Genomic DNA, 6,819 nt, shown 5'->3' on the forward strand with positions numbered 1-6,819 from the left:
AAATCAGCCAAGATGATTAAAGAACATGTGAAATTAGTGAAAGTCTAAATAATCCCAGTTCTCAGATCCTACCTGTGGGATCTTGTAAAGACTTAAGAGAGTTGCCATGTCTGATGTGGTTTCATAAGTATATCCCCCAATGACACCAATCATGTTTTTCTGGGTGCCACATTGGTAGTTCGGGATGAAATCAGGTGATGCAAAGAGGAGGTCCAGGGTGATCCTGTAAATCCATTTTTGAATTATGGTGGAGTCACGGATGTGGAACCCGAGAGTGACATTGGGCAGTATGTGGGAGTTCTCATTGATCTCATGGATGGCAAATGCCAAGGCTAGGATGTGCTGGTAGAACTTTGTTAACAGGCTGAAAAGATAATGAGTTATGAATTTAGAAGAGCATTCGTGTATTCATGTGTTTATTTATGGTGATTGCCCAGCATCAAAACATAAAAAACCACAGTAAAATTATTAGGCTCAAAACCAAGTGTCTTAACAACCAAAAAGGACTTCTGCACTCTCCTGGCAATATAACAGAACTTTGCCACTGTAATAAGAAATAGCATTATCTTTATCTGCAAGTAAGATGTTAACTAACTGATAATCCTTAGAAAAGCATACTTCAATGTGCAGTATCTGGATTGGTCACAGTATTGTTTTTGAGAGAAATGGCCCATCTAATCCACTTTGCATTTTCCACCACACAAAACTCCCGGGAAACCCACAAGGAGGACATGGAGCCATCAGGCACTCCAACCCCACCTCCCCTCCCATGATTGACATTCAAGAGGATACTGGAGGGTCTTGATAGTTTCCCAAAGAAATGGCCCTTGATCTCTGAATTTTCCTAACCCCCTTTCGCATGTATAATCCAGACACCTTCATATGGCTAGTGCTCTGTGAAGAATTACTTTCATATATCTGTTCTATATATTCGTTGCTGTTGTTAGGTGCGAAGTCGTGTCTGACCCATCGCAACCCAATGGACAATGATCCTCCATCCCTTCCTGTCCTCTACAATTCCTCGAAGTCCATTTAAATTTGCACCGACTGCTTCAGTGACTCCATCCAGCCACCTCATTCTCTGTCGTCCCCTTCTTCTTTTGCCCTCGATCACTCCCAGCATTATATATACTGGTAATAAAATATTCATTCAGTGATCCTTAGTTTTACTCTTGTGAACAGTGGGCTAGACACTCTTGTTCTGCTTTCTCTATACTATGAATAATACGTCTTTCAAACTTTGTTACCTATAATGTTAGAGATATTTAACCCGAGGGACAAAAATATATTTCTTCTGCTGTCACACTTGGTTCTGTCTATACTGATAACCGTCATGAGCCTTTTGAGTCATAAAAACTATTTTTACATATTCATCACATTTAAATTTTCTCAGAAATTTCTATATATTTTTTCAAAATCAGGTCCCTCATCATATATTTTCAAATGTTTGCATCCCCTGTGTAGAACTGACTGTTTCAAAATAGCCTGCAATTGAGCGGGTGTATCTATATTGCTGTTTCTTATGTAGAAGCGCCTGGCCAAATATGTACAAAGGTTAGGATGCATCTATTGAACACATGAAGTATTTTGGAACTTTTAACCATCTTATATTGTGTTTTACTCTTTTGTACTGGTCGCTGACCAAAATAAATGTATCTAATCCTGTGCTGTTTATTTTAAATATCTACTACCTTCTATACTGCTTGTAACCTCTGAGCGTTCTATATCTACTAATTTTAATCTCTAAATTCTACGTCTGTATGGTCTAGCCAAAAAGAGAGCAGTCTATCTGCATTGCAAGCATAATCTTTGGTCTTGGACCATGAGTACATCATTTCGGAAGTCACAATACATCATCACTATCAAACTATGTTAGAGGACCAATGATTCCCTTACACTGGATCACATTTATAATCCTGGTCGGACTGCTGCTGAAATGGAAAGGTTTGGGAAACACAACCAACATGAGTGACAATTCCACCCATCAGGATTTCACCTGTCTGATACCACTGATGTGGAATCTGACGAGGATTGTTTCCAGAGCACTTCATACTATTTGATTTGTACATGAGGAAGCAGCTTTATATCAGCAGAAACATCACAGATAATGGTATGTTCAATTAAAAATGCTACTCTCCACATGGACTCTCCTTGGTCTCCTCTATACCATCATCCCTTGTTTAAGCACTGAAATGTTCAGTGCCAGCTTTCATAGTCAGAATTTTTATGATTCATTTCTGATTTGTTTTCAGTTTCCTTCTGAAAGTTATTGGTACTTAGCCTGGAGGAAGAAGTGATTTTTTTCCCCATAATTATGATAGAGATAATTTCTGGTAGACTGTTGATAGAGTTCTGGGATAATTAGCTGCAGAAATCGTGAACCAAAAATATTTGGCTGATCTCAATCCAACTTCTCTCTCAGGGGACTGGATGCTTGAATAATAAGTTCAGATCACCAGATGCCCATTCTGTCCATGATGTAGACTATATATATATATATATATATATATATATATATATATATATATATATATATATATATATATATATATATATATATATATATATATATATATATATATATATATATATATATATAGGGATTCCCAGAAGGGAAGTCACAATGCAAAAAAGTGAATAGCTTCTCCTTGAATACATCTTTTTTTAAAAATTTAGAACATTTATATGCCATTTTCTAGAGAAACTATGAGAGGTCGTTTACAAAATAAAATTTAACAAAGAGAACAGAATAATTAAAAGTCCAGAAAACCCTACTTTAAAAAAATTATCAGCGTATGACTTTTTAATGTGTTATTTTAATGATTGCTTACTAAGTCATAAGACATGATGAACGGCAGGATGGTGTACAAAAACATCCATCAGGATATGTGAAAACAAGGTTGTGTGTACGGCACTGGTCAGACCATACCTGGAGTACTGTGTGCAGTTCTGGAGGACTCACTTCAAGAAGGATGTAGATAAAATTGAAAGGGTACGGAGGAGAACGACGAGGATGATCTGGGGACAAGCGACCAAGCCCTATGAAGATAGGTTGAGGGACTTGGGAATGTTCAGCCTGGAGAAAAGGAGGTTGAGAGGGGACATGATAGCCCTCTTTAAGTATGTGAAAGGTTGTCACTTGGATGAGGGCAGGATGCTGTTCCCATTGGCTGCAGAGGAAGGGACACGCAGTAATGGGTTTAAACTACAAGTACAATGATATAGGCTAGATATCAGGAAAAAAAATTTCACAGTCAGAGTAGTTCAGCAGTGAAATAGGCTGCCTCAGGAGGTGGTGAGCTCCCTCTCATTGGCAGTCTTCGAGCAAAGGTTGGATACACACTTTTCTTGGATACTTTAGGATGCTTTGGGCTGATCCTGTGTTGAGCAGGGGGTTGGACTAGATGGCCTGTATGGCCCCTTCCAACTCTATGATTCTATGAAGTACTGCGCTGTATTGTACTGGTTCAGTATGTTAAAAATATCCTGCCAGGCATTGCAGACCAATGTGGCCTAAGGGAAAAAAATTCTAGGAAAGCACTTTCTCTCTATTATGCTTGGGTCTGTATGAGCACATACATACACACACAAGCACATGCATACGCACACAATCCCCAACTGCTCTTTTACATTTGAGTCTTTAAAAATGAAGGATTGAAATGCATAATTTTTTTTTTCTGTTTGAAAACTAAACTTACCTAAACTAATGAATGTCAGGACATGATTCATGGGTTTCATTATTGCCCCAAAATAAAAATGCCGTATTTGTAAGATAAAAATACACCAAGAGAACAAATAGGTGGCTGATTAAATAATTTAATCCCTTTTCCTTTTCAGTTGCTCTCTTGTGTTCAGTTCAGGCCTCAGGATAATGACATAGCATTTGGGGAAAAATAAGGCTGAACATTCAATATACCCGAACAGAGGATTCCATAGCCTGAACTTCTTCACAGATTATGGAAAGAGGCAGTTCTAAACTTGGTTTTTAATTTTTTTTAATTACATTTGTAGCAAAAATAAGACAGTCCATAAAGACCTGTGCAGAGAGTAAAGAGTTACATATGAGTGGGAAGGGATCACTAAAGCTCCCCTACGACTGCATGTAACATCCTGGCCTGGATAATATGGACTGAAAAGTATGCCAATGGTAAGCCTTATCTGTTAAAAAAAATTATAATCAGAGTATGACTTCTTTTTTCATTCGTTATTATCATGACTGCTTGTCAAGTGGTAGCCCATGATGACAGGGAATGAGGTGGACAAAAACTTCCATCAGGATGTGTGATGCCGCAGCGTGCGGGGTGGGAAGGATGGTGCTCTGAGGGAGCGCCCGGAGCCGGGCAACCTGACGCGGGACGGACGTGCCGCGTCAGGAGGGTGGGAGGAGCGTGAGTGGCGCCTTTTATAAGGCGCCACGTGCTCGGCGGCCGGCCTCTTTCCCCCGGCCAGCCGAGCGAGCTGCTTCCCACCCACCCACCCTATATGACAGCGGGGATTCGGGGGTGGTGTATTTGAATGTTTAGTTATGGATTTGTTTGTATATTGTCACAGCAGGCGGAGGGTAAGGGGAAAGGGCCTAACCAAGAAAGGGGAGTTTAAAGGTAAAACTGCCCAAGCATGGGGCCTCAGAAGAGGCAAGAGTTCTGTGGGAGGCCGACCCGGCTGGGAAGGCCCAAATACACCCGCAGAAGGCAGGTGGCATTGAATTGGCTGAAGGAGGTCCATGCCTCCTGAGGCAATTCAGGCCATCTGGAAAGGTATTCCAGGCAGCAAGGGAGCCCGTGGCTCAGCAAGGGTCTGGGACGGGATACCCAGGGCGCTGCCTGGAGGTATAAGGTCAGATGACCTTAGCAGGGTGGGTTAGGCCTCTGTTCCCCTTGGAATGCCAACACCTTGATGTTGAATGTTAAATAAAAGCTGTGGCCAGTTTTTTGCCAAGTTGGTTTGTGTGAGCGTCATCCTTAAGCCAAACTGCACGTCTGCAAGTCAACAAGGATTTTGAAGTACTGTACTGAACTGTAGTGGTTCATTATGTTGAAAATAACCTGCCAAACAGTGTTTACCCCTGTTGTTCTAATCTGACAATGTGGACCAAAGAGCCTTAGAGGGGGGAAACGTTTTTAGGAATATTCCCTCTCAGTATTTCTTTCTTTCTCATGCATGCACACAAGCACACACAAACACAATCCTCAGCAGGCATTTGATATTTGAGACTTAAAAGAATGAAAAATTCGATCGTATAATCTTTCTGTTTGAAAAGTGAAACTAAGCTAAACTGATGAGGGTCAGTAAAGGAGTCATAGGTTTCATTTTCTGCATAAAACAAAAATTCCATATTTTGTTTTATTGTTATTGTTGTTATTATTAAATTTATTAACCTCCACTCCCAAGAGGCTCGTGGTGGTTTAGAAAAAGTCCAACTAAAACCAATTAAAACTAGGCTTTCCCCCTAGTTAAACATTAGACAACATTTCTAGACTTAGTAAGAAGGTTTAACGTGAATTCCCCAACTCCTAATTGGTGTACAGCGATTTTAAACTGCTTTGAGACAACTGAGGCCTGCTCAGTGACTGTGGGCCATTCTGGTTCTCACAGACCTCTCAGCCCCACTTCTCTCATGGGGTGTCTGTTATGGGGAAAGGGAGAAAAGGCAATTTTAAACTGCTTAGAGACACCTGAGGCCTGCTGGGCGACTGTGGGCCATTCCAGTTCCCACAGACCTCTCAGCCCCACTTCTCTCATGGGGTGTCTGTTATGGGGAAAGGGAGAAAAGGCAATTTTAAACTGCTTAGAGACACCTGAGGCCTGCTGGGCGACTGTGTTCTCACAGACCTCTCAGCCCCACTTCTCTTATAGGGTGCCTGTTATGGGGGAAAGGGAGAAAAGGCGATTTTAAACTGCTTAGAGACACCTGAGGCCTGCTGGGCGACTGTGGGCCATTCCAGTTCCCACAGACCTCTCAGCCCCACTTCTCTCATGGGGTGTCTGTTATGGGGAAAGGGAGAAAAGGCAATTTTAAACTGCTTAGAGACACCTGAGGCCTGCTGGGCGACTGTGTTCTCACAGACCTCTCAGCCCCACTTCTCTTATAGGGTGCCTGTTATGGGGGAAAGGGAGAAAAGGCGATTTTAAACTGCTTAGAGACACCTGAGGCCTGCTGGGCGACTGTGGGCCATTCCAGTTTTCTCAGACCTCTCAGCCCCAGTTCACTCATGGGTGACTATTAGGGGATAGGAAGCAATTGCTTAGAGACATCTGAGGCCTGTTGGGTGACTCAAGGTCTTTCACAGTTCTCTCAGAGCTCACACAGTCCCACATCCCTCACGGGTTGTCTATTGTCGGGAGATGAAGGGAAAATGTGTTTGTTTACAGCTTTTGGGTAGTAAACAGCAGTGTACAAAAATCCATGTTCTAAAGGGCAACAGTGAAAGAAGCATGTAAGCACAGAACTTTATATCAACAGTAACAAAATGGAGACAGAAGGAGTAGGGACACAGAACTGGGAGGAACTTGTTGCTAGTCTGATTTTCCCTTCACATATGTGAAGTCATGGCTCTTGAAAGCTCATATTTAACCTCTATGCCACAATTCCCAAAGGTCAGTCCTCTCCCACACTCAACGAACATTCCAAACCACAGGTTCTTGACACCCATATCTCACACCCACGCCCTCGGGGAAGGGCAAGATAAACAGTTTAATATTAATAAACAAATCTATAAATAATGAATGAGTGCTCTTTCTAGAGATGGAAACATGACTGCAGATTTTCGGTCAAACCCAATCAAAACACTTTACGTCAGAGAGGTGTTTTTAATCACA

This window comes from Paroedura picta, chromosome 16 (assembly GCF_049243985.1).
Source record: "Paroedura picta isolate Pp20150507F chromosome 16, Ppicta_v3.0, whole genome shotgun sequence".
NCBI lineage: Eukaryota > Metazoa > Chordata > Lepidosauria > Squamata > Gekkonidae > Paroedura > Paroedura picta.